The 23,274-nt window shown below is 45.8% G+C and overlaps 1 protein-coding gene across 4 annotated transcripts in view; it reads right to left on the bottom strand.

Moving 5' to 3' along the window:
- Window positions 1–23,274, bottom strand: part of hmgcs1 (3-hydroxy-3-methylglutaryl-CoA synthase 1 (soluble)) — an 87,942-nt gene that overhangs the window by 32,333 nt on the left and 32,335 nt on the right. The window contains exon 1 of one of the 4 annotated variants that reach the window (XM_041185451.1): window positions 19,625–19,831. The exons of 1 other annotated variant lie outside the window; for it this stretch is intronic. The gene's annotated coding sequence lies outside the window, so the exon portion shown is untranslated. 2 more of the 4 variants (XM_041185455.1, XM_041185453.1) reach the window with 2 other exon arrangements.

A 23,274-nucleotide genomic window follows, 5' to 3' on the forward strand; every position in this document is an offset into this window, starting at 1 on the left:
CAGAACCGTACACAAAATTCCAGCTGTGGCCTAACCAGCATTTTAAACAGTTCAATTACATCACTGATTTTGTATTCAATACCTCGGCCAATAAAGGAAAGCATTCCATATGCTTTCTTGACCACCTTGTCCACCTGTCCTGCCACTTTCAAGGACCTGTGGACATGCACTTCAAGGTGTCTCACTTCCTCAAACTCTCTCAGTAACTTCCCGTTTACTGAGTATTCTCTGGCTTTGTTTGCCCTCTCCAAATGCATTACCTCACTTTTCCAAATTGAATTGCATTTGCCACTTCTCCACCCAAACAAACCATTGATAACATTCTGGAGTCGACAGCTATCCTCTTCACTATCAACTACACAGCCAATTTTTGTGTCGTCTGCAAATTTCCCAATCATGCCTCCCACATTTAAGTCTAAGTCATTAATATATACAACAAACAGCAAAGGCTTCCAACACTGAGCCCTGAGGAACACCACTGGAAACTGTTTTCCATTCGAAAAAACATCCATCGATCATTACCCTTTGTTTCCTGTCACTGAGCCAATTTTGGATCCAACCTGCCACCTTCCCATGTACCCCATGAGATCTCACTTTTCTGACCAGTCTGCCAGGTGGGACCTTGTCAAATGCCTTACTAAAATCCATGTGGACAATATCCACTGCACTACCCTCATCAATCCTCCTTGTTACTTCCTCAAAAAATTCTGTAACGTTAGTAAGAAACAATCTTCCCCTAATAAAACCATGCTAACGATCTCTGATCAATCTGTGCCTTTCCAAGTGATAGTTTATCCTGCCTCTCAGAATTATTTCCAATAATTTACCCACCACCAAAGTCAGAGTGACCGGCTATGATTTCCTGGCCTATCTCTCGCAGCCTTTTGAAATAATGGTACAAGTTTACAGACCTCCTATCCTCTGGGACCTCACCTGCATTTCGGGAGGATTGGAAAATGGTCCTCAGAGCATCTGTTATTTCCTCCCTGGCTTCCTTTAACAGCCTAGGATACAATCCATCTGGTCCTGGTGATTTATCCAACTTCAAGGATGATAGTCCCTCCAGTACTTCCTCCCTCACTATGCGTTTGTATCTAATATTTCACCCTCTTCTTTGACTAGAATGTCTGCATCATCCCGCTCCTTAGTGAAGACAGAGACAAAGTACTCATTGAGAACCCTGCCCACATAATCAGCATCAACCCACAAGTTAACATATGCATCTCTGATAGACCTGACCCTTTCCTTAGTTATTCTCTTGCTCTTAATGTACTGGTAAAACATCCTAGGATTCGCTTTGCTTTTATTTGCCAATACTTTTTCCGTATTCTCTCTTTGCTTTCCTAATTTCCATTTTTACTTTTTCTATACTCCTCTAGGCTTTCTACAGTATTAAGTCTTTTGTGGTTATCATAAGTTTTCTTTTTCTACTTTCCCTTGGCCTGTGTGCTTCTAGATAATTGGGGTCTCTAGATTTGGCAGTATCACCCTTTTTCTTTGTGGGGACATGTCTACACTGTGCTGTATAGTTTTGCCTCTGATTTGTCTCCCACTGATTTGACACAATTTTTCCTTCTAGTAGCTGTATCCAGTCCACTCTCACCAGCTCACCTCCCAGCTTTGTAAAATTTGTCTTCCCCCAATTTAGAACTTTAACTCCTGTTCTATCTTTGTCCTTTTCCATAATGATGCTAAATCTAACTGTATTATGATCACTATCTCCAAAATGGTCCCCCCACTGCTACTTTATCCACTTGCCCAGCTTCATTTCCCAGGATTAAATCTAGAATTGTGCCCCCTCTCGTTGGGCTTGTTACGTTGGGCTGGCTAAAAGAGTTTTCTTGAATGCAGTGCAAGAGTTTTGCATCCTCTGTGCACTGCACACTGTTCACATCCAAATTGCTATCAGGATAGTTGAAGTACCTAACTATCACTGCCCTGTTGTTTTTGCCCACAGAAATCTGTCTACATATTTGCTCTTCTAACTCCCTTCCACTGTTTGGGGATCTATAGTACACCCCCAGCAGTGTGGCTGCCCCTTTTTTATTGGCGCTCAGCCCATTTGATGCTTCTTCATTAACAAGGGATTCAAAGAGTACAGGGGGGTAGGAAAGAAAGAAAGTGACAATCAGATCAGCCAAAATCTTATTTGATGGAGAGAGACAGAGGAGTTTAGGGAGTAACAAGTAATTAGGAAAGCTAATAGAATGTTATTGTTTATTGAGAGGGGAATTGAATACAAAGTTGGGAGGTTATGCTTCAGTTGTACAAGGCACTGGTGAGACCACAACTGGAGTCCTGTTTACAGTATTGGTCTCCTTATTTAAAGAAAGATGTAAATGCATTTACTAGGCTTTTAGCAGGAATGGGCGGGTTGTCTTATGAGGAAAGGTTGGACAGGTTAGGCTTGTATCCACTGGCGTTAAAAAAAGTAAGAGGCGACTTGATCAAAACCTTCAAGATCCTGAGGGGTCTTGACAGGGTGGATGTGGGGAGGATTTTTCCTCTTGTGGGAGAATCTAGAACCAGGGGTCATGGTTTAAAAATAAGGGGTAGCTCATATAAGACAGCAATGAGGAGAAACTTTTTTCTCTCAGAGGGTCGAGAATCTGTGGAAGCAGGGACTCTGAATTTTTAAAATATATTTGTTCACGGGATGTGGGAGCCTTTATTGCAGATCCCTAATTGCCCTTGTTCAGGGGGCAGTTAAGAGTCAACCACAATGCCGAGAGTCTGGAGTCACATGTGGGCTGGGCCAGACCAGAGTAAGGACGGCAGATTTCCTTCCCTAAAGGATATTAGTGAACCAGATGGATTTTTACAACAATCAACAATGGTTTCATGGTTATCATCAGGCTTTTAATTCCATATTTTTATCAGATTTAAATTTCACCATCCGCCATGGCGGGATTTGAACCCAGGTCCCCAGAGCATTACCCTCGGTCTCTAGAATAGTCATCCAGTGACAATACCACCATGCCACCGCCTCCCCTTGAATATTTTTAAGGCAGAGCTAGATAGAGTCATTATTAGCAAGGGAGCGAAAGGTTATCGGGAGTAGGTGAGAGGTTGCAATCAGATCAGCCATGATCTTATTGAATGGCGAAGCATGCTTGAGGGGCCGAGTGGCCTGCTCCATGTTCGTTTGTATCTCGGCCAGCATTTCCCCCTCAAACACCACCAAAGCGGATTATCAGATTACTTCAGCCTGGTCGTGGTTTGCCTGCACAATTTCGCTGTGTGTTTTCCAACAAGACGGTGGCTACGATTCAAAAATATGTCATTGCCTGCGGGGCATTTTTATAGGTCAGCTGGAGTTTGAGAAAAGGAACTATGTTTCTTTCAGAGCTTTCTGCAAGCCGCAGCAAGTTGCTCTGCTCCTGCCCTGCAACTCGCAGATAACCTTGCATTCCTCCAATTTTAGCCTCTTGCGTACCCCTGATTTCCCTCCTGCCAGCACTGATGGCTGAACTCTAAGCTCCAGAATTCTCTCCCTTAACTTCTCCGCCTCTCAGACACTTAAAAATCCGCCTCTGACCAAGCTTTTGGTCACTTGTCCTAATATCTCCTGTGGCTTGGGTGTCAAATTTTGATGGATAATCGCTCCCCTGTGAAGTGCCTTGGGATGTTTTATTATGTTAGAGGCACTACATAAACACAAGTTGTTGCGGTACTACCAGGAAACCCCCAACATGAGAATCAAGACCAGCACAGTGTACAAGTAGCAGAGAGTGTTCATAAACCGGTGTGCAACTGCTCAATGACCTGGAGCCAAGGGGCAACATTGCTTTACGGTTGGGAATGAAAACCAGGTCTCTCAGGTAAACGTCATGAGAATAAAGGAATCATTTCCCTCCAATGTGTGATGCTCCATCCAGTGAGGCTGCAAAATCCAATTTGTCAGCTCCCTCAGCCACAATGCAGAGATGGATTTTGAACAGGATATAGCTAACACAGGTGGAATTTGTAAAATCAAGAGTGCAACAAGTTACTACAGATCTGTGATGTGCTGCTAGCCTTGAATAATGCAGCCTAGGGCAAAGCAGGAGTGGAGAGGGTGTAACAACTTTTTAAAAATTTATTCTTTCATGAGATGTGGGCGTCATTGGCAAAGCCAGCATTTGTTACCACCTCTAACTGCCCTTGAACTGAATGGCTTGCTAGACTATTCCAGTGGATAGTTAAGAGTCAACCACATTGCTGTGGGTCTGGAGTCACATGTAGGCCAGACCAAGTAAGGACGGCAGATTTCATTCCCTAAAGGACATTAGTGATCTCTCTACCAAGAAACATTGGTCATTTCCATCAAACCAGTCTCAAAGGATGAGGAGATTTTTCAGATTTTAATAATTGAATTTAAAGTGCACCAGTTGCTATGGTAGGATTTGAACCTGCATCCTGACAGCATTAGCCTGGGTCTCTGGATCACTAAGGTAAAAGCAAAATACTGCAGACGCTGGAAATCTGAAACAAAAACAAAAATAGCTGGAAAAACTCAGCAGGTCTGACAGCATCTGCAGAGAGGAACAGTTAACGTTTCGAGTCCGTATGACTCTTCAACAGAACTGAAGAGAAATAGAAATGAGGTGAAATATAAGCTGTTTAAGAGGGGGTGGGACAGGTGGAGCTGGATGGAGGGCCAGGGATAGGTGGAAGCAAAGGAGAGATTGCCAAAGATGTCATAAACAGAAGGACAAAGCAGTGTTGACAGTGGTGATATTAGCTAAGGAATGTGCTAATGGTGACATTAAGGGTAGAAAGCAGGATGAGCAAGTGACAGATAGCCTTAGTGGGGTGGGGAGAAGGGATCGAAATAGGCTAAAAGGTGGAGATAAAACAATGGATGGAAATAATTTTTAAAAGAAATAGGTGGGAAAAGAAAATTATATTTAAAATAATATAATAATTATTTAAAAAAAGGGGATCGGAAAGGGGGTGAGGATGGAGGAGAGAGTTCATGACCTGAAGTTGTTGAACTCAATGTTAAGTCCAGAAGGCTGTAAAGTGCCTAGTCGGAAGATGAGGTGCTGTTCCTCCAGTTTGCGTTGAGCTTCACTGGAACATTGCAGCAGGCCAAGGACGGACATGTGGGCATGAGAGCAGGGTGGTGTGTTGGAATGGCAAGAGACAGGGAGGTCTGGGTAATGTTTGCAGACAGACCGAAGGTGTTCCGCAAAGCAGTCATCCAGTCTGCGTTTGGTCTCTCCAATGTAGAGGAGACCGCTTTGGGAACAGTGAATGCAGTAGACTAAATTGAGGGAAGTGCAAGTGAAATGCTGTTTCACTTGAAAGGAGTGTTTGGGCCCTTGGACTGTGAGGAGAGGGGAAGTAAAGGGGCAGGTATTGCACCTTCTGCTGTTGCATGGGAAGGTGCCGTGGGAGGGGTTTGAGGTGATGGAAGAGTGGACCAGGGTGTCCCGGGGGGAATGAACCCTGCGGAATACCGACGGAGATGTTGAAGGGATGTGTTTGGTGGTGGCATCATGCTGGAGTTGGCTGAAATGGCGGAGGATGATCCTTTGAATGTGGAGGCTGGTGATAAGTGAGGACAAGGGGGATCCTATCATGGTTCTGGGAGGGAGAGGAAGATGTGAGGGCAGATGCACGTGAGATGGGCCGGACATGGTTGAGGGCCCTTTCAACCACCATGGGTGGAAAACCTCGGTTAAGGAAGAAGGAAGACACGTCAGAGGAGAAAGAGCTGTGGGAGGGGGCCAGAGTAGGGCTGGAACAAGCAAACTTCCACATACCCCATAAAGAGACAGGCATAACTGGGGCACATGCGGGTACCCATAGCCACACCTTTTATTTGGAGGAAGTGAGAGGAGTTTAAGGAGAAATTGTTCAGTGTGAGAATAAGTTTAGCCAGACGGACGAGAGTAGTGGTGGATGGAGATTGTTCGGGCCTCTGTTCGAGGAAGAAGCTAAGGGCCCTCAGACCATCCTGGTGGGGGATGGAGGTAGAGGGATTGGACGTCCATGGTGAAGAGGAGGCGGTTGTGGCCAGGGAACTGGAAATTGTTGATATGATGTAGGGCGTCAGCGGAATTGCGGATGTAGGTGGGAAGAGACTGAACAAGGGGAGAGAGAATGGAATCAAGATAGCAAGAAATGAGTTCCATGGGGCAGGAACAGGCTGACACGATCAGTCTGCCGGGACAGTCCTGTTTGTGGATTTTGGGTAGGAAGTAGAAGCGGGCCGTCTGAGGTTGGGAGACTATCAGGTTGAAAGCTGTGGAGGGAAGATCTCCAGAGGAGATTAGTCAGTGACAGTCCTGGAAACAATGGCTTGATGTACAGTGGTGAGGTCAGGGTCCAGGGAGAGGTAGGAGGAAGTGTCTGCAGGCTGGCGCAGAAGATGCAACACCTGCCCCTTTACCTACCCCCTCCTCACCATCCAAAGGCCCAAACACTCCTTTCTAGTGAAGCAGCATTTCACTTGAACTTCCCTCAATTTAGTCTACTGCATTCGCTGCTCCCAAAGCGGTCTCCTCTACATTGGAGAGACCAAACGCAGACTGGGTGACTGCTTTGCGGAACACCTTTGGTCTGTCCACAAGCATGACCCAGACCTCCCTGTCGCCTGCCATTTCAACACTCCACCCTGCCCTCATGCCCACATGTCCGTCCTTGGCCTGCTGCAATGTTCCAGTGAAGCTCAACGCAAACTGGAGGAACAGCACCTCATCTTCTAATTAGGCACTTTACAGCTTTCCGCACTTAACATTGAGTTCAACAACTTCAGATCATGAACTCTCTCCTCAATCCCCACCCCCTTTCCGATCCCCTTTTTTCTAATAATTATATTTTTTAAATATATTTTTCTTTTCCCACCAATTTCTATTATTATTTTTAAAAATTATTTCCATCCATTGTTTTATCTCCGCCTTTTAGCCTATTTCGATCCCTTCCCCCCACCCCACCCCCACTAGGGCTATGTCACTTGCTCATCCTGCTTTCTACCCTTAATGTCACCATTAGCACATCCTTTAGCTAATATCACCACTGTCCTTTTGTCTGTGACATATTTGGCAATCTCTCCTTTGCCTCCACCTATCACTGGCCCTCTATCCAGCTCCACCTGTCCCACCCCCTCAAACAGCTTAAATTTCACCACATGTCTATTCCTCTTCAGTTCTGATGAAGAGTCATACAGACTCGAAATGTTAACTCTGTCTTCCTCTACACAAATGCTGTCAAACTTGCTGAGTTTTTCCAGCTATTTTTGTTTTTGTCTCTGGATCACTAATCCAGTGACGTTGTCACTAAGCCAGCGTCTCCCCCTAACTGACTGAACCAAGGCACACAATGTGCCTTGACCAGGTCCAAACTCCAACTCATTAACAGACAACAGGGATACATAACAAATCTGGCAATTGACCTTGGCCAGCTTGTGCTCAGTATGTATGGAACCAACTTTAATGCGAGTATGTGCCAATATGCTTCCCTGGTAACTTGTTCTACAACTCGATTAGAATCATAGGAATTTTACAGACCGCATTTGTACAGCCCTCTGAAAGAGGATGCCACTTAGTCCCATTTACTTATCCTTTCCCCATTAACATTTTAACCTTTCCTATTTCAAATATTTATGCCTCCCTGGCAAAAGTGATGGTAGATTCTGCTTCCAGTGCTGTTCAGGTGTGGCACTGCATGTCCGAACAATGCTGTGAGTCTGCATTCCCCTTAAAGACAGCCATTAAACTCATGCCCTCCAATGACTGACTCACCAATCCATGGAAGCAGGTTCTCTCAGTCACCTCATCAAAACCCCTCGGAGTGAAAAAGATGCACTTGACCTTCTCTTGTAGCTTCTAAGTTCTGAATCCTCAACTTGGTTGGGAATTCATCTTGAGCAGATTAAGGCCCCTGTTTGATAAAGTAAACCTGCAATTCTCATCTCAGGTCAAACATGTGTCAAAGTCCATTGAAGAATCTTTAATCTGAGACTTCTCACTGCTTCAATGGGTAATGAGCGTACAATCCAGGCCAGAAAGCTTGCAGTCCCAGATTTCATCCTCAGTTAGCTTATCCCCATCAAGTCAGCTGTACTGATGCTTTAATTACCCTGAGTGGCCTTGGGCAACGGATGTTTTTGCACCTTATCGTTTATCTAGTAACCCTTTCTGGCAAGTACACCAGGCAGCACACTTTCAGCTCTCAGGTGAAGAAACTATCCACTAGGAAGAACTAATAGCGACAGAAGATGAGACCAGTTGAAGGTAATTGACAAAAGGGTGAGGAGCTTAGTGTTTACACAGTGAGTTATGATGATTGGGAATGAACTACCTGAAGCAGATTTCAACAGAAACTTTCAAAAGAAACTGAATAAATACTTGAAGGGGAAAATGTGGCAGGGCTATGGGGAGAGAACAGAGGGGGCATTGGGCTAATTCAAAGGGCCAGCATAGGCACACTGGGCCAAATGGCTTCCTTCTGTTCTGTGATGATGATTTGGGGGGGGGGGGGGGTTGGTGAAGAGATGGTGGAAGGGAATATGGAGAGATCCACCAAGTTACATGCACATTTCCTGCCATCATTGGGAAATTAGGTACAACAGCAAGCTGCCTGATGAGATGGAAGTCTTCTCAATCCACTGCCTGCAAAGTTCCTTGGTGAAATAAGTTTGGGCAGTCTGGGCATACTTGTGGGTGAGCGCAGATCCTGCAGCACCTTTGCAGTGGGCACAGACATGGTACAATACTTGACTTTTACGTTCGTGACAATCTATGTCAGAGAAGCCACAGATGGTTTGTTGTGGAAAATGGAACTGCTCACTTGGCAAACTGGATAGGGGCATGGGACCAGGAGGATCCCTTTAGACCTCCAGCCGTTGAATTAGACCACGACCGATCTGAACCTTAACTCCATGCCCTGAGATACCCATGTCCAACAAAAATCTAGCATTCTCAGGCTTGAAAGCTCCAAATGATCCACAGCATAAAAGCTTTTTGGGGGAGAGTGTTCCAGATTTCCACTGCCCTTTTTGTGGGAAGTGCTTCCTGTCATCACCCCCGAAAGGCCTAGCTTGAACTTTACCACTATGCCTCCTTGTTCTGGGCTCTCCCACAAGAGGAAATAGATCCTGTTACCCTAGTAATCCCTCTAAGCATCTTCCAAGATTGGACCCCAGTAATCCCTCTAAGCATCTTCCAAGATTGGACCCCAGTAATCCCTCTAAGCATCTTCCAAGATTGGACCCCAGTAATCCCTCTAAGCATCTTCCAAGATTGGACCCCAGTAATCCCTCTAAGCATCTTCTGAGATTGGACCCCAGTAATCCCTCTAAGCATCTTCCAAGATTGGACCCCAGTAATCCCTCTAAGCATCTTCCAAGATTGGACCCCAGTAATCCCTCTAAGCATCTTCTGAGATTGGACCCCAGTAATCCCTCTAAGCATCTTCCGAGATTGGACCCCAGTAATCCCTCTAAGCATCTTCCGAGATTGGACCCCAGTAATCCCTCTAAGCATCTTCCGAGATTGGACCTGAGGCAATAACTGGACTCTGTGTCTGAATGAGAAAGTTGTTCTGCTCCCCGGCAGTAATATTCCTCATTTTGCTGTGCACACAATTCACGGGTTGGAATGAGTTAACATCCCGTAAACTGCCCTCAGTATCCCACCTCCTTCCCCCCACCTCACCATGGACGTCCCATATAGTTTACCAAGCTTATCAACAGATAAATGTTACAAAGTTCACAACAACAGAACTAGCCACATAAAACTATTTACTTTTCACTGTAACCCACTTACCATGACCTCAACACACACAGAATGGAAAGTAGGTGAAAGGGCTAGCCAGACAGACAATTGTTGGACTATATTGCAATACAATAATATAAGCCAGTTGTTACAATCTCCAGAAGCTTTGGCAGTGACTTTCTGCAGGACTTATCCTTGGCTGAGTTGAGAACAATGTTAAACAGTCTGCAAGCTTCCACTTGCATAAAGATGCCAAAGACACACGACCTGCAGACTGCGGAGCTCATTCAGTGACATGGCCAACACTGTTGCCTCAACTAAAAGCACCAATCAGCAATGGAACAGGTCAGAGGGTTCTTACTGCGACTGTTCTATTTGCCTCCATTGCAACGCACAGTCCTTGCCATTTATAGCTGGCGTTGAAGTGCTTGAAAGGTGAAATGTGGTGAGCAGAAAAATCAAGAAAAGCAGCCCACTATTTTTTTTTCATAGAAATGGAAAATCTCAGTTTGATTCATCCAGGTTCTCATCACTAAGGCATTCACACTTTACCCAGGGGCTGACTGAAAACAATCCTTTGCCTGAATTCAGCAGAGATTTTAAAAAAAAACAGCAAGTACTCACTGAACCATCCAAAGTAGTCAGAAGCACTCACTAAGTCGAAGCCATTATCCACACCCTCACCCACCATCCCAGCCCCCAAAACACCCCTGCAAGGGATGAACTTAAAAGAAAAATCCTTGAGTGCTTTCTAAAGACTCTAGTTCATCCTCTGCTGGAGCACTGCATCCAGCTCTGGGCACCACACTTTAGGAAAGATGTGAAGGCATTGGAGGGGAGTGCAGAAAAGATTCACAAGAATGGCTCCAGGGATGAGGAAGTTCCATTATGAAGATAGATTGGAGAAGTTAGGATTGTTCTCCTTGGGCAAGAAAAAGGCTGAGAGGAGATTTGATAGAGCTATTCAAAATGATGAGGGGGTCTAGACAGAGTAGCTTGGGAGAAACTGTTCCCATTGGTAGAAGGATTGTGAACGAGAGGGTAGAGGTTTGAAGTAATTGGCAAAAGAAACAAAAAAGTGACATAAGGAAAATCTTTTTCAGGCAGCGAGTGGTTAAGGTCCAGAATTCATTGCCCGAGTGTGTGGTGGAAGCAGGTCAATCAAGGCATTCAGAAAGGAATTAGACAGTTATCTGAAGAGGAAGAATGTGCAGGGTTATGGGCAGAAGGCGGGAGAGTGGCATAAAGTAAATTGCTCATTTGGGGAGCTGGTGCAGGCACGATGGGCCAAATGGCCTCCTTTCGTATTGTAGCTGCTCTTTGATTCTGTTTGACCCCCTGCAACTATTTATTGCCTCATTCACCAATCATTATTACCTTTCTACCACCCCTTCCCCCGTTTAATGTTTCTTCCAATCACGTTCCACAGATGAGGATTTTGTACGCTGTACGCAAATTCGTTGTCACCTTCGCAACATCACATCAGCGGCTACATACAAAAAAGCACTTCATTAGCAGTAAAGCACTTTCAGGTGTTGAGGTTGTGAGAAGCACAATGTAAGTTCTTTCTTTTGAAATTTGCAGCCTATTTACAAGGCTTCCCCAAGCTGCTGCAGGGAAAATTTGGCAATTTTGACATTTGGCAGTTCTGAGGAAGAGTCTTGTGGACTCGAAACATTAACTCTGTCTTTCCCTGCACAGATGCTGTCAGACCTGCTGAGCTTTTCCAGCAATTTTTGCTCTTGTTTCAGATTGCCAGCATCCGCAGTATTTCGCTTTTATCTTGGCATTTTAAGAGTTTGGCATGCCAACTAGTCACCCCCGGCTTCCTAATGGGAGCCCAAACATTGCTGCCCTGTCTCCGACATTGCAAGAACCTGCTGCTAGGAGCCCTTCAAGTTCTTCAAGGGTTTTTTTCAGCACTTTTTAAATAATTACTGATTTCTAGAGCGCTTAAAAGGAGAACCTTAAAGCCAATTCCTAGAAAGGAATGATTTGCAGAATGTCTTCGATGTATGATTTTCAGCACTACCCACCTTTTAAAAAAAACAAATCACTGGTTTCTCAGGACACTGCGGGGAGAAACATTTCTCAGGTTTGCAGAGTGAACGGGAGGCACTCTTCTCCACCCTCTCCCCATGCACCTTATCGTTGTCTGCCCAATCTCTCCCACCGTACCTTCATGCCTTCCCGGTGCACCAGTAACCTTCTGTCAAAAACACCTGAGAAAGACCACTTTGTTTTTATTTACCAAGTAGCATCCCTGCAGCCTCCTCCCACCCTCTACAATCTCGCTCAGCTAACTACCCTCCGCAATGCTCTCATCAACACACCCCCAATCTGTCCTTCATATTTCAGACATCACACACACTGTTCAATGGAACTTTTGTCAGCACTTTAAAAAATAATAAAGAGCAACGCGCAGAAAAACCTCTGTCAACAGAACGTACCAGAGTAACGTGGCCTGTGATTCTCAATTACCTGAAAGACAGACTTGCGCTCTGTAGTAGCTTTACAACTTCAGGACTTTCCAAAGCGCTTAGCAACCAATGGAGTACTTTTAAAGTGTAATCACTGTTGTAATGCAGGAAACGCGGCTGCCAACTGGCACACGAACAACAGTGTGGTAATGACCAGATAATCTGTTTTAGTGAAAAAAACAAAAATAGCTGGAAAAACTCAGCACGTCTGGCTGCATCTGTGGAGAGGAATACAGTTAACGTTTCAAGTCCGCATGACTCTTCAACAGAACTAAGGAAAAATAGAAAAGGGGTGAAATATAAGCTGGTTTGGGGGGGGGGTGAGACAAGAAGAGCTGGATAGAGATAAAAACAAAAAACTGCGGATGCTGGAAATCCAAAACAAAAAAATTACCTGGAAAAACTCAGCAGGTCTGGCAGCATCGGCAAAGAAGAGCAAAGTTGACGTTTCGAGTCCTCAAGACCCTTCAACAGAGCTGGATGGAGGGCCAGTGATAGGTGGAGATAACCAAAAGACGTCACGGACAAAAGGACAAAGAAGGTGGTGAGATTAGCTAAGGAATGTGCTAATTAAGGGTGGAAAGTAGGACGAGCAAGGTACAGATAGCCCTAGTGGGGGTGAGGTGGGGTGAAGGAATCGAAAAAGGCTAAAAGGTGGGGATAAAACAATGAATGGGAATAAATTTTAAAAATAATAATAGAAATGGGTGGGAAAAAATGTATATATAAAAAATTAAGAAATAAATATTTGAAAAAAGGGGATCAAAAAGGGGTGAGGATGGAGCAGAGAGTTCATGGTCTGAAGTTGTTGAACTCAATATTCAGTCCAGAAGGCTGTAAAGTGCCTAGTCGGAAGATGAGGTGCTGTTTCTCCAGTTTGCATTGAGCTTCACTGGAACAATGCAGCAGGCCAAGCACAGACATGTGGGCATGAGAGCAGGGTGGAGTGTTGGAATGGCAAGCGACAGGGAGGTCTGGGTAATGCTTGCGGACAGACCTAAGGTGTTCCGCAAAGCAGTCACCCAGTCTGTGTTTGGTCTCTCCAATGTAGAGGAGACCGTATTGGGAGCAGCGAATGCAGTAGACCAAATTGAGGGAAGTGCTGCTTCACTTGAAAGGTTTGTTTGGGCCCTTGGACGGTGAGGAGGGGGTAAGTAAAGGGGCAGGTGCTGCACCTTCTGCGATTGCATGGGAAGGTGGCGTGGGAGGGGGTTGAGGTGTAGGGGATGATGGAGGAGTGGACCAGGGTGTCCCAAAGGGAATGGTCCCTACAGAATGCCAACAGGAGGTGGGGTGAAGGGAAGATGTGTTTGCTGGTGGCTTCATGCTGGAGGTGGCGGAAATGGCGGAGGATGAGGTGGGCCAAATAGATCAAGTGTCAGTGGGGGTACACTTAGGAGACAGTGATCATTGTGTCATAAGGTTTAGGATGAGGGTACAAAAGGACAATGGGCAATCCAGAGAAAGAATAATTAACTGGGGGAGAGCCAACTTCAATGGAGCAAGAACGGAGCTGGGCTAGATAGACTGGAACCAAAGGTTGGTGGGGAAAACTGTAGCTGAGCAATGGGCTACCTTCAAAGAAGAAATGGTTCGGGCACAGTCAAGGTATATTCCCTCGTAAGGGAAAGGTAGGGCAAACAAATCCAGAGTCCCCTGGATGAAAAAGGAGATAGAAATTAAGTTAAAGAAGAAAAAGTGCATTTATGACAGGTGTCAGGTAGAAAATACAACTGAGGACTAAGTGGAATACAGAAGGTTCAAGGGGAGGTGAAGCAGCAAATAAGAGAAGCAAAGAGGGGTTATGAGAAAAGACTGGCAGCCAACATAAAGGGGAATCGCAAAGTCTTCAATCGGCATACAAATAGTAAAAGCGTGGTCAAAGGAGGAGTAGGGCTGATTACGGACCAATAAGGGGATTTACACATGGAGGCAGGGAGCATGGCTGAGGTGTTAAGTGAATACTTTCCATCTGTCTTTACCAAGGAAGCAGATGCTACAGAGGCCACGGTAACAGAGGAAGAAGCTCTGCCACTAGAAGGGCTCAAAATTGATAAGGAGGAAGTTCTGGATAAACTGTCGGGACCAGATGAGATGCATCCAAGCATACTGAAGGAAGTAAGAGCAGTGACACTGGCTACAACCTTTCAGTCTTCCCTAGACTCAGGGGTGGTGCCAGAGGACTGGAGGATTGCAAACGTTATGCCCTTGTTCAAAAAAGGTTGTAAGGATAAGCCCAGCAATTAAAGACTAGTCAGTTTAACTTCAGTGGTGGGGAAGCTTCTTGATACAATTATTCAGGTTAGAATTAGTAGTCACATGGAAAAATGTGGGGTGGCTAGGAATAGCCAGCATGGATTTCTAAAAGGGAAATCATGTTCAACTAACTTGGAGATTTTTTGAAGAGCTAACAGAAAGGGTTGATGAGGGTAATGAGGTTGATGTGGTGTACACAGACATTCAAAAGGCATTCGAAACTGTGCCATACAACAGACTTGTGAGAAAAGTTATAGCTCATGGAATAAAAGGGACAGTAGCAACATGGATACAAAATTGGCTGAGTAATAGGAAACAGAGTAATGGCCAATGGATGTTTTTTGGGCTGGAGGAGGTTTTGTAGTGGAGTTCCCTGGGGGTTGGTATTGGGACTCTTGCTTTTCCTGATCTAGATCTTGGTGTGCAGGGGACAATTTCAAAGTTTGCGGATGATACAAAACTTGGAAGCATTGTAAACTGTGAGGAGGCCAGAGCAGAACTTCAAAAGGACATTGACAAGTTGGTGGAGCAGGCAAATAGGTGGCAGATGAAGTTCAATGCTGAAAAGCGTGAGGTAATGCATTTTGATAGGAAGAACATGGTCAGGCAATACAAAATAAGGGGTGAAATTTTTAAGGGGAGCAGAGGGATCTGGATGTATATGTGCATAGATCACTGAAGGTGGCAGGACAGTTGGAGAGAGCAGTTAATAAGGCATACAGTATCCTGGGCTTTATTAATAGGGGCATAGACTACAAGAGCAGGGAGATTATGCTGAGCTTATATAAAACACTAGTTAGACCTCAGCTGGAGAATTGTGTACTGTTCTGGGCGCCACACTGGATGTGATCACATTGGAGCAAGTGCAGAAGAGGTTTACAAGAGTGGTTCCAGGGATGAAAAAATTCAGTTATGACGAAAGATTGGAGAGGTTGGGGCTATTCTCCTTGGAGAGGAGAAGGCTAAGTAAAAGTTTGATAGAGATGTTCAAAATCATGAGGGTGCTGGATAGAGCAGATAAGGAGAAACTGTTCCTGCTTGTGAAATGATCATGAACGAGAGGGGACAGATTTAAAGTGATTTGCAAAAGAAGCAAATGTGGTGTGAGAAAAAACTTTTTCATACAGTGAGTGGTTTTGAGTCTGGAGTGCAGAATGTGGAAGTGTGGTGGAGGCAGGTTCAATCGAGACACTCAAGAAGGCATTAGAGGATTATTTGAATGGAAACAATGTGCAGAGGTACAGGGAAAAGGCAGAAGAATGGCACTAAGTCACAATGCTCATTTGGAGAGCTAGTGCAGACATGATGGGCTAATTGGCCTCCCTCAGTGCCATTACAATTTTGTGAATCCCTGATTTCAGAGCAGTGAAGAGTCAACCATATTGCTGTGGGTCTGGAGTCACCTGTAGGCCAGACCAGGTAAGAACAGCAGATTTCCTTCCCAAATGGACATCAGTGAACCCAGATGGGTTTTTATGACAATCAATGATAGTTTCACGGTCACTACCAGATTTATTAATGGCATTTAAATTCCACCAGCTGCTGTGGTGGAATTTGAACTTGTGTCACCAGAGTAGTAGTCTGGGTTACTTCTGGATTACTCGTCCAGTGACATTACCACTACACCACCATCTGAGAGAACGGTGATGGTTTTGAATAAATATCAAGAATGTAAACAGCTGGAATATCATTTATAGCCCTGTACACAAACTGAGAACATGAAAGCCCTGGAAGATTAAGCAAGGACTGGATAGACAATGGCATAGAGGACCTGTCACAGAGAAGGATTTAGGTGACTAAAGTAGAAGGTTGGTTCAGAATGAGAACAGCTAAATGAATTCAATCAGCTCCATGGTCAATACTGAGCTGACAGAAAGAAATGTTGTAGTTTGATGTAATACATATTGATAGGCGTTCCACAGTCCAATATTCCAGGTAATTAAACAAAAGAAACGCACACATTAAAAGAATGCAATCTGTATGTGCCTTTACATTGTGGCAGCATAAGCAAAAGTGCAAACAGAATGGGTCTTTAATAAGCATGGCAACAAACTGGGCCTGGCAGTCAGCTACAATCCCCATCATCCTGTCAAAAACAAGTAGATCAACTTTCACCCAGTTTAGATCAGAAGTTCAGATGTATTGCTCCACACCCCCTCCCTGCACTAACACGCACTGGAACTAAAGTCTATAATTTCATACTTGAATACTGTGGCAGACTATCAGCAAGTGAAAAAACAGCTTTTCTTTAGATCATCGCATAATCAGTGGACAATGATTCTTTTCCACATTAAGATGCATAATGTAGCAATGGACCATACAAGCTAGAAGCTGCAAGTTTAATTCCCCATTGATGCATGCTACCTGATCACAAGGACGAAACACAACTGTTTGGTTTGGCTCTGTAGCTAATCAACTGGGGGAGTGGAGGAGGGGAAAAAAAACACAACTCACACACAATCACTATCCAGTAACGCCTGCTCAAAATGCTGTAGGTACACCCACAGTGCTGTTAGGGAGGGAGTTCCTGGATTTTGACCCAGTGACAGTGAAGGAACAACGATATATTTCCAAGTCAGAATGCTGAACGCTTTGGAAGGGAACTTCCAGGTGGTGGTGCTCTGCTGCCCTTGTCCTTCTACATGGTAGTGCGCGTGGGTTTGGAAGGTGCTGTCTAAGGAGCCTTGGTGAGTTTCTGCAGTGCATCTTGTAGATGATACACACTGCTGCTACTGAGCGTCGGTAGTGGGGGGGAGTGAATGTTTGTGGATGTGGCGCCAATCAAGTGGGCTGCTTTGTCCTGGATGGTGTCAAGCGTTCTTGTGTTGTTGGAGCTGCACTCATCCAGGCAGTTGGAGAATATTCCATCACAATCCTGATTTGTGCCTTGTAGATGGTGGACAGGCTTTGGGAAGTCAGGAGGTGAGTTACTTGCTGCAGAATTCCTAGCCTCTACATGCTCTTGTAGCCACAGTATTTATACAGCTAGTCCAGTTCAGTTTCTGGTCAATGGCAATCCCCAGGATGTTGCTAGTGGGGGATTCAGTGAGGGTAATGCCATTGAATATCAAGGGGCGATGGTCAGATTCTCTCTTGTTGGAAATGGTCATTACCTGGCACATATGTGGCACGAATGTTACTTTCCACTTGTCAGCCCACACCTGGATATTGTCCAGGTCTTGCTGCATTTGAAGATGAACTGCTTCAGCACCTGAGGAGTTGCAAATGGTGCTGAACATTGTGCAATCATCAGCAAACATCCCCACTTCTGACCTTATGATGGAAGGAAGGTCATTGAGGAAGCAGCTGAAGATGGTTTGACCAAGTTCCTCAGGATAATGTCCTGGGCCCAACCATCTTCAGCTGCTTCATCAATGACCTTCCTTCCATCACAAGGTCAGAAGTGGGGATGCTCGTTGATGATTGCACAATATTCAGCTTTGATGGGTCCCACCTCCAGGGCCAAACTGTTTGTCCGCAGACACTATTTAGCCTCATGTGAAGAACATAAAGCATATAGCAGGGCTACAGGCAGACATGGACTGTACTTCACTAGATGACTAGAGAGAGATGGAATATATACTGAATCCCTGTATGAGAAACACTAAAATAAAAGAAACCTCAATTTGTTACTAGTTAGATTCCAACATTCTGAAATAGAACAAAATCTGGCTCAGTAATGAGGCTGTATCCCTGTACTGAAGAAGTGCTGCACTGTCAAAGGTGCTGTCTTTCAGATAAGATGTTAAACCAAGGTCCTCTTTGCCTGCATAGGTGGATTTATAAGATTCCAGGACACTATTTCAAAGTAGAGCAGAGGAATTACCCCCATCATCCTGGACAATATTTATCCCCAAACCAACAACACAAAAAAACAGATTATCCAGTCATTGTCACATTACCAATTGTGGGATCTTGCTATGCACAAACTGGTTGCTGTGTTTCCAACACGACGACAGTGAATACATTTCAAAAAGTACTTCCATGGCTGTAAAACACTTCATGAGCTCAGTTCAGGAGAGGCACTTTGATTAAATGCAATTTTTCTTAAATAAATATTAATATTTCACTCCAGGTTTTCCTCCTCACTGCCACCCACCCCCACCCTCATGCATTCACCCTCTGTCATCCTCACTCCTCTCTTCCCCTCCCTCCACAAGCCTCTGTCCCCCCACCCAACACCTCTGCCCCCCTACCCTACCCAAACACCCCCCCAGGCCTCTGTCCTCCCTCCCCATCCCCTCCACACCCCCCTCAGATCTCTTGTCCTCCCTCCCCATTTCCCCCCTCTCAAGCCTCTGTCCACTCCCCCCAACACCACCCCCCCCCTTCAGGCCTCTCCCCCCAACACCCCCCCCTCCCTCAGGCCTCACCCCCAACACCCCCCCTCCCCTCAGGCCCCTCCCCCCAACACCCCCCCCTCCCTCAGGCCTCACCCCCAACCCGCCCCCCCCCCTTCCTCAGGCCTCTCCCCACAACATCCCCCCCCCCCACCACCTCAGGCCTCTCCCCCCAACACCCCCCCCCCCCCAAGGCCTCTCCCCCCCAAACCCCCCCTCCCCCCCAGGCCTCTCCCCCCACAACCCCCCCCCCAAAAAGCCTCTCCCCCCCCCTCAGGCCTCTCCCCCCAACACCCCACCCCCCCCTCAGGCCTCTCCCCCCAACACCCCCCCCTTAGGCCTCTCCCCCACCAACACCCCCCCCCACTCCCCCAGGCCTCTCCCCCACCAACACCCCCCCCCCCCCCGCCCCCTCAGGCCTCCCCCCCCCCCCAACACACCACCCCCTCCCCCCCTCAGGCCTCTCCCCCCAACATCCCACCCCCCCCTTAGGCCTCTCCCCCCCAACATCCCACCCCCCACTCAGGCCTCTCCCCCCAACATCCCACCCCCCCTTAGGCCTCTCCCCCCCAACATCCCACCCCCCACTCAGGCCTCTCCCCCCAACATCCCACCCCCCACTCAGGCCTCTCCCCCCAACATCCCACCCCCCACTCAGGCCTCTCCCCCCAACATCCCACCCCCCACTCAGGCCTCTCCCCCCAACATCCCACCCCCCACTCAGGCCTCTCCCCCCAACACCCTCTCCCCCCAACCACTCTCCCCCTCCCCCCCCCCTCCCCCCCCCTTCTAGGCCGATGCTCGGGGTTACCCGCTCCAAGCCCCTACTGTTGCCCCTAGTTACCTGGCCAGGCCGCCGGCTCTCCTCCCCCCCCGGGGGCTCCGAGAGACTCCACAGGCCGCCCGCTCTCAGTTCGCTCTCCCGGTCTCGGATGAACCACCCGCTCTTGTCCCGGTTTATTTATATTAAATGGGAATTCAACGTAGTTTATTCCGTTCCCGGTGCTCGCGACCTCCAGCGGCCAGTCATGGGCGCCGCCATCTTAGGCGGGGGGGGGGGGGGGGGTAACCGCGCATGCGCACTGCAGGAGCATGAGCACCATATCAACTGAACAAAAAAAATAACAAATATCTGCCAAGTCATCAAATTATCAGAAATATACCAAAATTCTGCAAAAATAACATCCGCAAAAATAACAAATATCTGCAAAGTTATCAAATTATCAGAAATATACCAAAATTCAGCAAAAATAACAAATATCTGCAAATTAACACAAATGAGCAAAATGATCAAATATCTGCAAAAAAACCCACCAAAAATACCAAATCCCAGCAGAAAATACCAAAAAGCAACTATGCCAAAAGCAGCAAAAAAAATCCATACAGCAAAAATACCAGAAACCAGAAATAATACCAAAAAAATCTCTACCCCACCCCCCATACATCAAACATAACAAGGACAACAAAATTACCAAAAAATAAATAAATAAACCTGTCACAGATGTGTAAAAATGATATTACAGCTTTTAAGGACAACTGTTCTAAAGGTATATTTCTGTTTTTGAACCTTTACATTGAGTTTAAAAGCCGTTTTCAAAATTGGAGCAGGGACAGACAACATGGTACCTTTCTGTGTATATTCAAACCTTGTCAGACTCAGATCTCTAGAACAAAAACAAAAACAGAAATACCTGGAAAAACTCAGCAGGTCTGGCAGCATCGGCGGAGAAGATCACAGTTGACGTTTCGAGTCCTCATGACCCAACGTCAACTGTGCTCTTCTCCGCCGATGCTGCCAGCCCTGCTGAGTTTTTCCAGTTATTGCTGTTTCTGTTTTTGTTTTGGATTTCCAGCACCCGCAGTTCTTTGCTTTTATCATATCTCTAGAGTGGCTACGAGGAGTAATTGAAATGCAAAGACTCCTAAAGGGATGTCCATTGAATCTCCTAAAAGGTGTGAAAAGTCAAGGGGGTGGAAGGTTATCAGGGGTAGGCAGAAATTTGAGGTTAAAATAAAATCAGCCGTGATCTTATTGAATGGCGGGCGGAACAAGCTCGAGGGGGCGAGTGGCCTTCACCTGTTCCTAATTTGTATAAAAACCCTTTTACTTCTGAGGGAACAAGAGATAGGAAGGGACTTCAAAGGACCACAGTGTCATTAACTTCTTTGCCTTGTGAAACAATGACTCCTTGAAAATTAACAGAGCAGCCATGTTACATTTTAAACTGTATAAAGTCTGGCTGAAAACAGCAATTTTCGGTGTGCAGAACCCCCAGGAGGAACTCCGATAGACATCAACAGAGGGGGTTTCTCTCTGCCACGGGGAGTCAAAGAGGAACGTATTAAGAAATCAACTGCTGTTCTGGCGAAAGAGTGCAAGCAATCTGCAAGTGCCTTTAAGTGCAGAAATAGTGAGGTACAAGAAACCTTGCTCTCACTCTCTCTCCCAAAACCTGCTTGACCTGCTGAGTCCCCCTGAGAGAGGCAATCACTGACTATTTGACTGCAGAAGCCATCGCAGCTGCTAAACCGAACCTGGAGTTTCAACCCCTTCACTTCAGGAAGAAGGAACTCAAGCAACGGGTTTGCAACAATATCTCATAGAGACTGATTTGAACTCTCATCCTTAAGTATCTTTTTTTTTCCTTTACATTTTAATCTTAGTTTCTGTATTTTAGTTAATAGCTTTATCACTTTTACTTAAGTAATTTCCAGCAGTGGTTTTGTAATAAACTAACCCTTATCTTGTTGAAAACTAAAGCTTCACTGCTGAGTTGGTTTTAATACTTTCCCCAAAATGTCGCAAAATACTGTGTTCATTAAATTTGTAAAAGTGTATTATAGTACCTTTCAACTTGAAAATTACAGAAAGTGCCATAAAGCCTGACCTGTCTCCACACAGTGTGTTCCACTCTTATGTGCCGCTATACAAGTGTAATTTTTTTTGATATTGACATTATACATTCCTTGTCAGACATATAGCCGGGGGGGGAAAACATTTCAAATTGAAGATTACAGGAAGTGCAAAATAATTCAAATTTTCTTCATACAATGTGTTCCTATCTGACGTGCCTCAATGCAAATACTTCTGCATTCATATTCAGTTAGGCAAACAGCCTGAGCGGGTTCTGCCAATTTTCCATTCCCTAGGTGCACTATGGCTGAAAGGCCTTAGAGAGCGACCTTTCCCCATTGTGCCCCAGTGGTGGTTGGCCCCAAGCTTTAGTGCGTCCCTCAGCACATGGTCCTGGCCCTTGGAATCTGCCAATTTGCAACACTTGGTCGTGGTCTACAGAAGGATAGAGAGTGGTTAAGTGAGTGGGCAAAAATTTGGCAGATGGAATATAATGTGGGAAAATGTGAGGTTACGCACTTTGGCAGGAAGAATAGAGGAGCTGAATATTATTTAAATAGAGAAAGACTGCAGAAAGCCACAGCACAGAGGGATTTGGGGGTCCTCGTGCATGAATCACAAAAAGCTAACATACAAGTTCAGCAGGTAATAGGGAAGGCAAATGGAATGTTGGCCTTTATTTCAAATGGAATGGAGTGAAGTCTTGCTAAAACTATATAAGGCACGAGTTAGACCACACCTAGAAAACTGTGAACAGTTTTGGTCCACTTATCTAAGGAAAGATATTCTGGCATTGCAGGCAGTGAAGAGATGGTTCACCAGGTTGATCCCGGCTATGGAGGGATTTTCTTATGAGGAGAGGTTGAGTAGGTTGTGCCTGTACTCATTGGAGTTTAGAAGAATGAGAGGTGACCTTATTGAAACATTTAAGATATTTAGGGGGCTTGACAGGGTAGATGCTGAGAGGTCGTTTCCCCTTGTGGGAGAGTCTAGGATCAGGGGGCATAATCTCAGAGTAAGGAGATGCCCATTTAAGACCGAGATGAGGAGGAATTTCTTCTCTCAGAGGGTATTGAATCTGTGGAATTCTTTACCGCAGAGGGCTGTAGAGGCTGGGTCATTAAGTATATTCAAGGCTGAGATGGACAGATTTTTAATCAGTAAGGGAATCTAGGGTTATGGGGAAAAGGCAGGAAAGTGGAGTTGAGGATTATCAGATCAGCCATGATCTCATTGAATGGCGGAGTAGACTCGATGGGCAGAATGGCCTACATCTGCTCCTATGTCTTATGGTCAACTCGAGATGAACCTCGACAAAAACCACTGCATTTCTCTCCAGACCTTCTTTGCAAAGGCACAATCCACAAGGAGGTGAACAACGGTCTCGTCCCCACCACAGCCACCTAGAGGACAACATGTCAAGGAGGGTGAGACTCCGGACATGTAGGCAGGATCCGACGGGGAGAGCCTTTCTCACCACCAGTGAAACTACATCTTGGTGCTTGTTTGATAGTTCTGGTGATGAGGCATTCTGCCAAATGACTCTGACAGTCAGCTCAGGGAACCATCTGACAGGATCCAGCCTCTCCTTTTCCCACAGGGCCTCTACTGATGACCACCACTGCCTGATGGATTTCTGG

This window comes from Carcharodon carcharias, chromosome 4 (assembly GCF_017639515.1).
Source record: "Carcharodon carcharias isolate sCarCar2 chromosome 4, sCarCar2.pri, whole genome shotgun sequence".
NCBI classification, from domain to species: Eukaryota; Metazoa; Chordata; class Chondrichthyes; order Lamniformes; family Lamnidae; genus Carcharodon; species Carcharodon carcharias.